The 14,332-nt window shown below is 47.1% G+C and overlaps 1 long non-coding RNA gene across 2 annotated transcripts in view; it reads left to right on the top strand.

Annotated features, from left to right (window-relative positions):
- Positions 1-306: 306 nt before the first annotated feature.
- LOC110257493 (uncharacterized) overlaps positions 307-14,332 on the top strand; it is a 44,927-nt gene continuing 30,901 nt past the window's right edge. The window contains exon 1 of one of the 2 annotated variants that reach the window (XR_002340127.2): positions 307-448. This is a non-coding gene — a long non-coding RNA (uncharacterized LOC110257493). Of the gene's footprint in view, positions 449-5,314; positions 5,377-14,332 lie in introns of those variants that run through there. The other variant, XR_014832625.1, reaches the window with a different exon arrangement.

Below are 14,332 nucleotides of genomic sequence, written 5' to 3' on the forward strand. Positions count from 1 at the left end.
CCTTTGTGCTGAGTCCAGTTTCGCTGGGTGGCTTGGAGCCTCATGCAGAGGCCCGGCTCCTGGACCTTCAGACGGGCGTTCTTTGCACCACAACGCGGCACTTGCTGCTTCCACCCGCAGGCTGCGTGGGGAAGCACTGCGCATGACACGCAATTCAAGATTCAAGATGGCGGCAGTGGCCCGCGGGCAGCGACTGCGCATGACAGTTGGAGCCAGAGCCTGGGTGCCTCCCAGCTGCGGATGTCCCGCGAGAACTCTGCGTTCTCCCCGAGACCCTGTTAAAAAGCCCCGCGCACAGCCTGTCGGGAGAGCGTGCTCTGCAGCACAAGCTCCTGTTATCTGTTCGTTCTTTCCTTCGGGGGTGACGCTTTCTTTTGCGAACCTATCTTGTTTAATTGGCTCCGAGGACGCCAGGCGGAAGGACACTTGGATAGGTTCGGCTCTAAGGGTAAGTAACAGCTTATTTTCTGTTTGTCACTCTTTATTCCAGCGCAGTTTGACTTGTAAAAATATCAGTTTACCAAATGGAATGCCGTTTGGGGAAAGGCTTAGTGCATACTCAAGTGTGTAAATTTTTGCCGTGTTCATGGTCAGCTTCGGCTCACACAAGTGAGTTGCTTTCTTGGCCTTAACCCTTTGGGAAGTGTTGAGGGCGAAGACAGTTCCTAATTCTTGCCTTGAGGTGTCCCGACCCCTACACAACGCTGAGCATATGGTGGGCATTGGGCAGGAGAGGTCAGGTGTGAGGTGGTCCCTGATTGGCAGCAGCTGGCTGCCATAGCGTCTTGAAAACAGTAATCACAGTTGGTAGTTTTTTTAAATTAAGGGGTAGATCATTGAGATAACTTTCTAATTCATTTGTATGTATATATATCATAAATGTATATAGCTCAGTGGATTTTCACTCACTGAACAAGCCTGAGAAAACAACCAGATCTAGACATAGAATATTCTAGCACCCCCAAAACTCTTAACCCCCTTACACTCCAGGCATTCATTTCTGTTTTGTTTTGTTTTGCTTTGTGGTCATTGTAGGTGGGTTTTGTTTCGTTTTGTTTTTCAAATACAACCTTTGCAAATGGAATCTTGCCTACAGCCTGGGGAGAGCAAGCCCTCATTGTCAGTTGCTGGTACAAGGAGCTTTGGGCTGGTGAGGGGGACTGTTGATGCAAATGCAAGAAGACAAAATATAACAATAACAAAAAATTAAGGCATTTAGAAGAGCTGATGAGATGCAGTTGGAGGTTAAGAACATTTACAAAAATGTCATCCTTCTAAACCTCTGAGTCCAGACCTCCAAGGGAGAAAATTCATACTTGGTACTATCAGGGCCTACATTCATTTCATCTGCATTCTTCATTCCATCTAGCCAGTATTTTAATTGACTACCTACTACAGGTCTTAGACCATTGTGCGTGCTGGAGAGAGCAGGAATCAAAATCAGTAAACCCTCTGCCCTCAGGGACAGACAGAGAAGGGAATAAGAAAAGCAGATTGCAAGTGAAATGGATGGGGCGCTGCTAGAGCAATGAGATGCGGTGAGGGGACTGGTGGTGCCAGCAGGCAGCCCTGTTTTCTACAGGCAGCCAGAGGAGGACCTCACAGGAGGACCTTTAGAAAGTAGCCATGGAGCCACACATGGAAAGAACATTCCAGGAAGAGGCCCCAGCTGGGGCAAAGGCTTGGAGGCCAGAGCTATGGGGCCTGTCTGAGGAATGGGAATGAGACTCAAGTGGTTGGAGTCAGAGGCCTGAGAGGAGGAGTCTGGACTTGAGCTTAGGTTGTTTTCTGGGGTGTGTGTGTGTATCATTTCTACTTTATACCTGGACTTTCTCCTTTTACAGGAGGAACTGGGAAATAGGATGTCAGGATGTTCTAGGTATGCCTTAAATTTGAAAGCATGGGAGTGCCCTTCATGGCTCAGTGGTTAACGAATCCGACTGACTAGGAACCATAAGGTTGAGGGTTCGATCTGTGGCCTTGCTCAGTGGGTTAAGGATCTGGTGTTGCTGTGAGCTGTGGTGTAGGTCGCAGACATGGCTTGGAGTCCGCGTTGCTGTAGCTCTGGTGTAGGCCGGCGGCTACAGCTCCGATTTGACCTCTAGCCTGGGAACCTCCATATGCCGAGGGAGCAGCCCTAGGAAAGCAAAAAAACAAACAAAACCATGAAGAGGAGTAACTCACTTCATCTAGGGGAACGTACGTGTGTTTCACTGGGTGGGTGGAGAGGCATATGGTGAGGACCTTGTAGGTGGTTGTGGGGATTGTGTGTTTACTTTGGGGGAAATGGGGAGCCATGGTAGGGTGGGGAGCATAAGAGTTACATGACCTGGACTAGATTACAAAGATCACTCTGATGGCTATTGGGGTATTTATGGGGGGGAGGGGGAGGATGGAACAGGAAAATCAGTTTGGAGGCTAGTACAACAATCCAGAGGAGAGATTTTTCCCCCAGTTATTTTTATGGTTTATCAAACACCCCAACATTTGTGGCTTAAAGCATCAGTAGTTTATTATTTCTCATGGTTCTGTGAGCCACCTGGGCAGTTCTTTTGCTTCACACATATCAGCTGGGTTCTGTTTTCCTCCATCTTTGCATGTCTAGTAATTTTTTTTTTTTTATCATTGTTTGCCCATATGATTTGATCTTGTTGGGTGTGGGGTGTTTTTATGCTTCCATGAACAGTCTCAAGCTTTATTGTGAGATACAGTTCAATAACCCAGAAACATTTTGATCCTTTCAGGTCTTGCTTTTAAGATTTGTTAGGATCAGAGCGGCGTTTAGTGTTCAGGGTTAATTATTCCCTACTTTGAGGCAAGACCCTTCTGCTTGTTCTGCCCATTACCTGGGAGTCGTGAGGTTGAACAGCCTGGCTGTGTGAGCTCCAGTGTGATTGGCTCTAGTCTGGCAATGGTTCTCTCTGCTGCCTCGTGACGTTTCTTCTGGGGTGTGTACTGGTCAGTATTCAGCTGAAGACCTCACGTGGGTCCTTTGCAGGTCTCTGGAGTTCTCTCTCCCTGCCCCACTCATCTCTCTGGTATCCTGCCTGCTGGACTCTGGCTACCTAAGTCACCTTGACCTCTCAGCTCCATCTCTAACTCAGAGTGTCCATCCGGCTCCTCCTGGGTTTTCCTTCCTCAAACCTTTGAGATGCTTCTTAACCATCCCAGCAGAGATTCCTTGAACTATCCAAAAGAGTCCCCTACAGCACCCCAGACTTCTGTTAAGATGTGTTAGGGATGGAGTTCCCGTTGTGGCACAGTGGTTAACGAATCCGACTAGGAACCATGAGGTTGCGGGTTCGATCCCTGGCCTTGCTCAGTGGGTTGGGGAGCCGGCGTTGTGGTGAGCTGTGGTGTAGGTCACAGACGCAGCTCGGATCTCATGTTGCTGTGGCTCTGGTGTAGGCCGGTGGCTACAACTCCGATTCGACCCCTTAGCCTGGGAACCTCCATATGCCGCGGGAAGCGGCCCTAGAAAAGGCAAAAATGACAAAAAAAAAAAAAAAAGATGTGTCAGGAACTCACGTGGGTCTCCTGTGGAATGAAACATTGCCTATCAAGTGATTGCCTTGACCTTTGAGGTCAATCTGGCAACTCGACTGTAACTCCTTAAATTATTTCACATACTAGGTCTTTGATTTGGTCAATGAACCTCAGAACTTTAGCTTTTTCTCTTCTGTGTTCAGCTAAAGGAAAACAATGCACTGCTGATTGTCTTTATCCCTTATTTTGAGTGTACGTGGAAGAGATTGTGCTTTTGATTAGTGGGCTGCAGTGCTGTATGTTAGTTGTAGTAGCTTAAGTACTGGCATCGGTGAATGATATGCTCTTATAAATACTGGTTAGAAAGTATTTAAGGCACTCTTATAATAATACCACGCTCACTTGCCAGCTTCTATATCAGCCAAGACCCTTGATTGCAAATCGTGGAGGTCCACCTCAAACTAGCTTAAGCAAAACTCCTAAAAGAAACCTCCTTATACGAATGGAATGTGTAGGCTCATGTAGCTCAGTGCTTAAGAGGTAGGGAGGCAGGGCCTGATTCAAAGTCTTCAGCTGGCGCTCCTTTTCCTTCTCAGTTCTGCTTACCTCTCCCTGTCTGCATTCTCAGTTTGGTGGGAACAAGTTTCTGTCGGCCTTAGAGTTATGATCTCAGCAGTAGAGAACACTTTCCCCAGTATCTCTCCTGTGGGCAAGGGCATCCCAGTTGGCCAGGGGTGGCTCCCGTGCCCATCCTTGATGTGGGGTCAGAAGGAGGTTAGGACCCCAGAGGGGCAGGACCGGAGCAGGGTTCCTCATTCCCGGCAGCACCGATGTTCTGGGCCCTGTAATTCTTTGCTCTGCGAGCTGTCCTGTGTGTCCTAGGATGTTTACCAGTGCCCTTGGCCTCTACCCTTGAGATGCCAGTCTAACCTGCACCCCCTATTGTGACAATCCCAAATCTCCCCAAATGGTGTCAGAAGTGCCCTGGCTGGCAGAACCACTGCTATGGAGTGAGAGTAGTTTTCTGTGGGGAGAGATGCTGGCTGGGAAAAGTGCGTTTTCTGAGCAGAACAGAAGAGGTGGATGTGCTGGGATCTGTTAGTGTCCTCTGACCCTCTGCGATGGGTACAGTTTAGTGCAGCGCTTTAATTCTTACAGTGTTATTTTGTGACAGGGTTCGTAAACCTTGGGAGATACCTGCGAACACGTGAGAGGTGTATGAACGTTGTAGCAAAACCAGAAGAGGTGAAAACCCTCTCGTGTTACGTGTTAGGGTAGGAGCAGTAGACTAAGAAGGAACTACCAAGGTGCATTTTGGCTCAGTCTTGTCCTAGGTGTTCCATCTTTTTAAAACCATTTATTCTCCTTTAATCTTTGCCTTTCTCCAGTATAAAAGACGATTAACGAAGTCAAACAAAATAATAAAACAATTAAATGATTAAAATAATATATGTGAAAGCCCTGGATAAACTCTAAATGGCAGGCAAACTGAAGGTATTATTTAAAATGTACTCTTCAGTTAGCTGAATGTGGAAGCTACTTGGGTGATCTCTGAGTTTCTGGATTACTCCGCTCAGAAGGTGTCCTCGGGTTGTTTATTGCGTGACTGTGGAGCGTTGCGTTCTTTTTCTGTTCTCTCTCTTCCTCCCTCCCTCTCGGCTCCTTCTCTGGTTTGTTGATTAATGTAGAGATGTCAGTGCTACAAGAAAGAGGATGGTTATTTTTACTTTCTAGTATGTTCCAGGAGGCAAACGAATTGCTCACCTGGTTAATTACTGATCTCTTCTGTTCCTGCTGTTTAAAAAGGAAAGAAAAACATTTCCAGCTCATTGAGCCACCTGGTGGGTGAGCGTGCTAGGATGATCCTGTCCTCATGAAGGCAGACAGACGGTAGGTCCCAACAACACATCGTATGTGTGTTTGCAGCTTTTTGGCTCTGTTCCACCTTGGTCATAACCTAGCCAGTTAGTGCAGTGGGATTTAAGCTTCTGATCTTTGTCTCAACAAATCAGAAATTGCCAGAAAACGTTTGAACAAATCGTGGAACCCAGTTGTAGTCAAGGGTAGACTCTATCCCAGAAACAAACAGATGACCTAATCCCATGTCAGATGCAGGGACTAAATGATTCATGTCTTAAAAGAGACTTAGAGTCCGTGTTTATGTCCCGAGTGAAAGAGAGAAAATCTGCTTCTTGATCTAAACCAGTTGTAGGAAAATCTTAAGTGTGTCATCTTTTGGAGCAAACATGGTTTGACTTTTGGGTAAGATTCGTGATTAATTACACAAGACCGTCTCCAGAGGCTGGGGTCAGGGATGCTGCGTGTGTTCCTTTGCTGTTTGTAAAGACAGGCTCTCCCGGTGACGTCTCTGGTTGTGATCACCATCAGTGGATTGTTTCTGGTATTCTTGTTTCAAATCTAACAGTCACTGACATGACACATAGCATTTTGCAGCCAGTAAAATATCCCCTGAAAGACGGCTTCCTTCTCAGCAGGAAGCTTTGGAAACTTCCGGAGAAATTTGGCATTCTTTAAGTCAGAGACCACATGAATAATCATCACAGTTTACATGTGAAGAGTCTAAACTGCAGGAAATCACACACACACACACGCACACACACAAGAGCATTTTATTATGTGCTTGGCTAGGAGTCTGAATGTTTATAGTCTGGGAGCGGATCCTGTGAGCGTCTTTCTGCTGTTAGGGAGTGGCCACGTTCCCACCCCACACCCCCATCTATGGCCTTGGCCTTGGAATCAAAATAGCACTCATCCTACACTTCATAGGACTGGGGAGATGTTTTTCCCCCTTGGCATATTTCTGCAGCTGGAAACTAAGGGAGCAAGGAGGCTGATTAATCGCATTCTGGCTCAGCACGTTAATACTATCCTCTGCATCTCCCAACAGTTTGTTTTGTTTGGTTGTGAGGACCTGTTTCCTTTCTAATGAACTTTTGGTATGTCCTTCTGTGAAGGCTTCTTTTTGGGCCCGTTGGGGTTTCTTTTACCAGCATTGTTACTTTGACCAGAGAGCTGAGCTGCTTCTATCTGTGGGCTTCTGCAGGCACAAGAACTGTGCAGGAATTAGAGCCACAGGATATATGTGAGTGTGTGGTGAGGAGGAGACACCTCTGCTTTTCTTTTTTCTTTTTCTTTTTTTTTTTTTTTCTTTTTAGGGCCGTACCTGTGGCATATGGAAGTTCCCAGGCTAGGGGCTGAATCAGAGCTGCAGCTGCTGGTCTACGCCACAGCCACAGCAGCACTGGATCCGAGCCATGTCTGTAACCTACGCCACAGCTCACGGCAATGCCAGATCCCTGACCCAGTGGTCGAAGCCAGGGATTGAGCCTGAATCCTTACGGATACTAGTTGGGTTTGTACCCACTGAGCCACATCGGGAACTCCTTATTTTGCACTTTTAAAATTATAGTTGATTTGCGATGCCCTGCCAATTTCTGCTGTACAGCAGAGTGACCCAGTCATACATATACACACATGCTTTTTCTCATATCATCCCCCATCATGTTCTGTTGCCAGAGATTGGACACAGTCCCCTGTGCTGTACAGCAGGACCCCGTTACCCATCCGTTCTAAATGTCAGTTTGCATCTACTAACCCCAAACTCCCTGTCCATCCCCCTCTGCTTTTCCAAATATGTCCTCAAGCACTCACAGCTCTCCTTCCAGGGTGGATAAACTTGGTTATTCCAACCGCTTTTAAGGTTTGAAGGGCCAATCAACATAAATAATAACCCAAATCTTTCTTCTTACTCAAAGGTATGTGAGAACTCTGGCCACAACCTAATTTTCAAAAGCATAACATACTAGTGATTAGAACAAAATTCTTTCCCAGGGCTCTTTTGGATAATGCCTCCCTAAGTGAGTCAGTTTCAGGAGCCGACCACTGGCCGCACTTCTATTTTTAAGAATCACTAGGAAAAACTGGAAACGATTTTAGAAAATAAAGGAAGTACTCTTTGTCCTTTTTTTTTTTTTTCTTTTTCTTTTCTTTTGGGGGAATTAGAAGAGACAGAGTCTTTGATTTATGTCCAGCCAAGATCTAGGAATAAAACAAATACAGTAGAACTGTTTCCTAAGTGGTAGGCACACGCCTCATTTCTGCGGTTTAGGGATCTGGTCTACATCAAGGTTTTTGTGGGGGTGGGGGCGCGGTGCTTGTTGTCAGCAACGTGGTTTGATCTCATGGTCCACCTAGGGTGCCCTGAATATGAAAGCAAAAATATATTGAAATATTGTATTGGATTCGAATCGCCTAAACACAGCTCTCATGTACACAGTCTTATTGTTCTAGTATCAAACTTTGCATCGTCCATTGTCAGGTTTAATTAAAATGCAGTGAACCTGTGGCAACTGTAGATGATGGAATCCATCAACCAATAAACAGCTCTCTGATTGTGCACACCTGACATTTTAGGGCTTCCAAAGTTCAATCACATTTTATAGTTCCAACAGTTGCCCTGCTTTGATTCGTGTTTATTTTCATTTCCCCTGGGCAGAACTCTAATCTGGGCTTAAGTTTTTATGCTATACTTTGGAGAGGAGCTCCGATTACCCTATCCCAGGAATGCAATATTCTTAATATGGGAGATTTTGAAAGTGCCTCTGTCCACCTGAAACAGAATTTGCACGACGATGCACTTATTATTCTGTAGATACAGGAAGCACAGTTATTGTTTGGAATTGAACTAGGCCCTTGAGGGACGTGAAGCTCTGTTTTCTCCCCCCATCATCAGACATGGGCTTTCTTTTATCAGAATTAAATAAAAGTGGATGATGTGGTTGCAAATAGCTACAGGGAGGGGAAAATTTGTTTGTAAATCTTGACTACTTGTGCCTGAATAAGAGTGGTCTCTGATTATTTGCTATTTACAAGAGAAAATCATTTTTCCTGGCTCCTAAGTCTAGAAGTCATTCATACAAGAAGGCACAACATTCTTGAGCTGTTTTTATTTCCTCAGTTCTCCTGTAGGCATTCGGTATTTTGGCTGATAATACAGTGAAAGAACAGCTTTAAGCAGTTTTTTCTGGAAATCGAGATTTCTTTACTTTTTTTTGGTTGCTTTTCAGGGCCGAACCCAAGGCGTATGGAGGTTCCCAGGCTAGGGGTCTAATTGGAGCTACAGCCGCCAGGCTACACCACAGCCCATGACAACGCTGGATCCGAGCCAAGTCTGCCACCTGCACCGCAGCCCTTGGCAAAACTGGATCCTTAACCCACTGAGCGAGGCCAGGGATCAAACCCACGTCCTCATGGATCCTAGTCAGATTTGTTTCCACTGTGCCACAACGGGAACTCCCTCTTTACTTCTTTGGATAATCAAATATTACTTCCTCAGAAAGGTCTCCTGTGAACAACCTTCATGAAATGCGGCCAGAGCCCCCACCTCCCACCCCTCTCCATTTTCTTGCCCAGCTTCATTTTTCTTCAAGGCATTTATCCACACAAAGTATTATGTTAACACATGTATTTATCTGCTAGCGTGTAAACCTCTAGGATGGTGCTACCCGGTAGAAATGCAATGCAGGCCACATAGGACATTTGAATTTTTCTAGGAAACACATTCTAAAGGTAAAAAGAAACAGATGAAATTAATTATAATGTTGTCAACCTGGGCCCTTGGACTCTAATCAATAGAAATTGATAAGAGGCCAGAGGAGAATTCCTGGCAAGGCTTTACTGGGGCTTGTGCTATGGCAGGAGGGAGCGAGAACAAGAAACAGGTGCCTTCACTTGCTCTGGAGAGGAGCTGCTTGAGTTCCTAAATGGGATAATAACGGGGGCTGGTCGCTGGGTTGGACAGGAGGGGTTGCTTAGTCTGCCCACCCGCTGGTGGTGCTGCGCATGGTGGCCTGCCTTTGCGCCCAGCACCTCGGGAATGGCAGTTGGTTTGTGGCCTTTCGGTGTCCTCTTGTTCATAATTGCCCCAGTTGTGGCATCATGCAGTTATTTTTAGTCCCTTATAGTTTCTTTCTTTCTTTCTTGGCCGCTCCGCAGCATATGGAGCTCCTGGGCCAGGGATCAGATCTTGGCCGCAGCTGCAGCAACGTGAGATCCTTTAATCAATCTGCTGTCCTGGGCCAGGGGTCGAACTGACGTCCCGGCGCTGCAGAGGTTCCGCTGATCCCATTGGGCCACAGTAGGAACTATGCCCCTTTGTATTCTGTTGTTCAGGGAGACAGTGAGTGGTCCAGGTGCAGTCTCTCTGGTAGAGGATCCTAGGTCCCAGCCTGTCTCCACAGTATGCTTTGTTAAACTCAGTGCATCCGTAATTATTTTAAGACCAAGTCCATATAAAGTGAATAAATTTTATATTCATTTTTTGGATTAAATCTTCAAAATCCAGTGTCACCTAGCCTGTCTCAATCCCAACCGGCCACCTTTCAAGTGCTCCGGGGCCTCAGGTGGCTGTGGCTGCCCTGCTGGACTGTGCGGCTCTGGGATATAATCTCCAGATGGTTAGTGACTTTGTTTTGTTCACTGGAGAAAGTAAATACTGTGCACGTATTAAGTGCATAGTAGTCAAAGAAATAACAATTGAATATTAAAATCAGAAGGACCACAACTCTTCTGCCAGAGGTCTATTAGATGTCGTCCGGCATGCTGCAGTGCCTGTTTTTCTCTTTTTCCTAACATTTCTCTCTTGCCTACGACTCTAAGAATATCAGAATTCGAGAAAAGTCCCTGTACTCATTTATTCTGCCATTGACCTACTTTTGCTGGGAAAAGCCGAATGCCGTGTCCTGTGGTGACTCTGCCCACACACCCCACAGACAGGCTCAATAAAGTCCCTGCCTACTTGTTTTCTCCCCTCTTGGTTCTGTGCTCCTCTTTCATCATGTTTCAATCTGCCAAATCAGCAGTGGTTTATAACATTTTTAAAAAGATCGCACACCCCTTGATATTTGGGAGGCACCTCCTTTCTCCTCTGCCAAGTCCCATAAATAAAAGATGCATCTGGCACTGCACATACACCTCAAGGCAGCGTAGATGCTGGCCCTGCCTTTGAAGAACTTTCATTCCCGTGGGGGAAAAAGACCGAGGGGTTGGCACGTGGTGCTGCCACTTACCAGGTATGTGGGTTTGAGCTGACCATGATACACCTCTCTGCCTTAGTCCCCTCGCCTGTAAGACGGAGATCCTAAAAGTTTGTCCTGCATAGTCTTGTTGTGATGGGTAAATTATATAGAGGTATACCCTGTTTTTCTGCACTTTGGCGTATTGCACTTTGCAGATACTGTTTTGTTTTTTGACTTTTTTTTTTTTTTTTACAAATTAAAGTTTTGAGGCAACCCTGTGTTGTCAGTGCCATTTTCCCAGCAGCATCTACTCACTTTGAGTATCACATTTTGGTAATTCTCACACGACTTCAGGCCTTCTCATTACTATACTTGTTGCAGTGATCCGTGGCCACTGATCTTGGACGTCACTACCACGAAGCTTGCTGAAGGCTCAGAGGACGGTTAGCAATTCTTAGCAATCAAGTATTTATCTAAATTTTATTCTATTGAAGTACAGTTGATGGAGAGCATTGTATCAGTTACTGGTATACTTCAACTATTTTATTACTATTATTATTTTTTGTCTTTTTCTAGGGCTGCTCCCGTGGCATATGGAGGTTCCCAGGCTAGGGATTTAGTCAGAGCTGTCGCCACCGGCCTACGCCAGAGCCACAGCAATGCGGGATCTGAGCCACGTCTGCGACCTACACCACAGCTCATGGCAACGCCAAATCCTTAACCCACTGAGCAAGGCCAGGGATCAAACCCGCAACCTCATGGTTCCTAGTCAGATTCGTTAACCACTGAGCCACAACGGGAACTCCTAATTCAACTATGTTAAAATTAAGGTATAGACATTGTTTTAAGACATAATGCCATCACACACTTAATAGACTACAGTATGGTATGAACATAACTTTCATATGCACGGGGAAACCAGAAGAGTCATGTGACTTGCTTTATTGTCACATTTGCTTCATTCTGGTGATCTGGAACTGAATGGGCAATATTTCCGAGGTGCCTCTGTGGGTATTGCACGTTATACTCTTGTAAAGGGGTGGCCTTGGGTCACTGCTAACTGTGGTTGAGACGTGTGTATCTAATTTATGTGACTTACTAGAAGAGTGCCTGGCACTAGTGTATTTCTGAGTGTTAGGTATTAGTATTGGAAGAAGCAGGCTCTTGGGGAGAATTCAGGGGGCACAGCAGCCCTGACAGGTTGGGTGACATTTCCTGAAGGAAACACCATCCATCACCAGTGAAGCCTGATGCGGAATTTAAGGGGGAAGGGAACAACATTTGTGAAGACCTGGAAGTGAGCGCTCTTACGGCAGTTTGAGGAACTGAAAAAGCTAAAGCTGCCTAAAGCACAAGCCCAGAGGCCACTGAGGACCGGGAGGAACCTATGAAAGTGAGCCGTGTGATTGTCCACAGTCAGCTGTGTTCACATGTAAAAATGGCGGTGGTGGCATAGCCTGTTAGTCTGGCTGGAGAGAGCTGTGTGTAAAAAGAAGACAAACGGGAGTTCCTGTTGTGGCGCAGTGGTTAACGAATCCGACTAGGAACCATGAGGTTGCGGGTTTGATCCCTGGCCTTGCTCAGTGGGTTAAGGATTTGGCGTTGCCGTGAGCTGTGGTGTAGGTCGCAGATGCGGCTCGGATCCCGCGTTGCTGTGGCTCTGGCGTAGGCCGGTGGCTACAGCTCCGATTCCACCCCTAGCCTGGGAACCTCCATGTGCCGCGGGAGCGGCCCAAGAAATAGCAACAGCAACAACAACAACAAAGACAAAAAGACCAAAAAAATAAAAAAAAATAAAATAAAAAGAAGACAAACGAAACAAGAGGAAGCACCTTGCTCCACAGCATGGCCTAGGACGCTGCGTCTCACTGGCCACCTGCTGCTGGGCTGGGAGGGCTTGTGGGGAAGAGGCCACCGGGGCCGAGGCGGCCTGGATGCATGGCCGGCTGCGGGGACCCTGAGGGATTGTGTATACTTGATGGTGCCCATTTGATTTATGTACGTGTTTATTATTATTATCACCATTTGTCTTTTTAGGGCCACACCTGCAGCATATGGGGGTTCCCAGGCTAGGGGTCCGGTTAGAGCTGTAGCCACTGGCCTACACCACAGCCACAGAAACACCAGATCTGAATGAGCCTTGTCTGCAACCTACACCACAGCTCACCGCAATGCCAGATCCTTAAGCCACTGATGGAGGCTAGGGATCAAACCTTGGTGGGAACATTAGGTTAGGTTATTTAGAACCCCTCATGGATTCTAGTCAGATTTGTTTCTGCTGAGCCATGATGGGAACTCCCAGTGGCGCTTATTTTAAAAGATAGATCCAAAGAGTGAAGATTTGCAGGTTGTCTGTGATTTTAAAATGTTAGCTCAGATTTTGGGGAGGAGAGGAGTTCCCACTGTGGTGCAGCAGGTTAAGGATGTGGCGTTGCCTCAGCAATAGTGTAGGTTCCATCCCCGGCCCAGCACAGTGAGTTAAGGCGCTGGTGTTGCTGCAGCTGTGGCGTAGGTCACCGATCCCTGGCCAAGGAATTTCCATATGCTGTGGGTGCAGCCAAAAGAAATTTTTCTGGGTGGTGGGGGGGGAGCGGGGCACAGTAGGGACCAGAGGACTTGTTGGATGAACAAGCCAACAAGATGGGGGGTGGGGGGGGGCAGGAATGAGGCTAGACTTCTGAGTCTGAGATACTCTTTAGGAGTGAATTATTAGCTGTTTTTCTTACTTTCTCTTGCTCTGCTTGCTGCCATCATCATTCAGAGTCATTTCCTGGAGTTCCCATTGTGGTGCAGTGAAAATGAATCCAACTAGGAACCATAAGGTTTCAGATTCAGTCCCTGGCCTCGGTCAGTGGGTTAAGGATCCGGGGTTGCTGTGAGCTATGGTGTAGGTGGCAGACGCAGCTTGGATCTGAGGTGGCTGTGGTGTGGTGTAGGCCGGTGTCTGTAGCTCCGATTAGACCCCTAGCCTGGGAACCTCCATATGCCTTGAGTGCTGCCCTAAAAAAAAAAAGTCATTTCCTTCTGAAGCCCTCCAGTGGCTTCCTACCATGCTTAGATCACATTCAGATCCACCCCAGTTTATAAGACTCCAACTGACTGACCCGGCCACCTTCCAACCCTGCTCGGTGCTCCATCTACACCTTTTTTTAAAAAAAATTCCTGAAACCTACCCAGCTCATTCTGGCCTCAGGCCCTTTGCATGAACTGTTGTCTGCTTTAAGTACTTTTCTCTCTGACCCACCAGAGAAAGGTTGGCTCTTTCTCACTCAAGGGTCAGCTCAAATGTTATGTCTTCAGAGAGGCTGTGTCGGAGGCCTTCAAAAACACTTGGAGATTTGAGGAATAGCTGGGAGGACTCCCAGGACCCAGCCTGGCCTTGATTTAGTGCAGTGAAAGGATGCAAAGGAACATCAGCCCTGGGAAAAGTCACGTGGGGTGAAGTCCAGAGGAGACCAGGAGCAAGCTCCCGAGGGCCCTCTCCCAGCGGGTTGCTCAGTGACATCCCCTGTAAAGCAGCGTCCACCACGGAAGCTCATCAGAGACCCAGTGCCCAGGGTTCCTGGGGGAGCCGATTAGGGAGGCAGGCCCTGCCCAATATGGACCCAAATCCCGGACCCCCAGGAGGAAAACAGGTGCTTGTCACAGCCGCACTTAAGCTCAGTGAACCCTTCTCTACAGCGGGGAGCCTTCTGAAAATCAAGGTCCCAGGCGGCAGCCCAGGGCCAGTGTTACCCAGGCCTCCGTCAGGACAGCCCCGCCTCATGAACCTTTCTGCACCCAGGCCTTTTCTGGGCTCCCCACCCAAA

This window comes from Sus scrofa, chromosome 17, assembly GCF_054392235.1.
Source record: "Sus scrofa isolate SSC_HxYL_T2T_F1_AM1 chromosome 17, Sscrofa_HxYL_maternal_Yorkshire_Landrace_v2.0, whole genome shotgun sequence".
Classification (NCBI taxonomy): Eukaryota; Metazoa; Chordata; class Mammalia; order Artiodactyla; family Suidae; genus Sus; species Sus scrofa.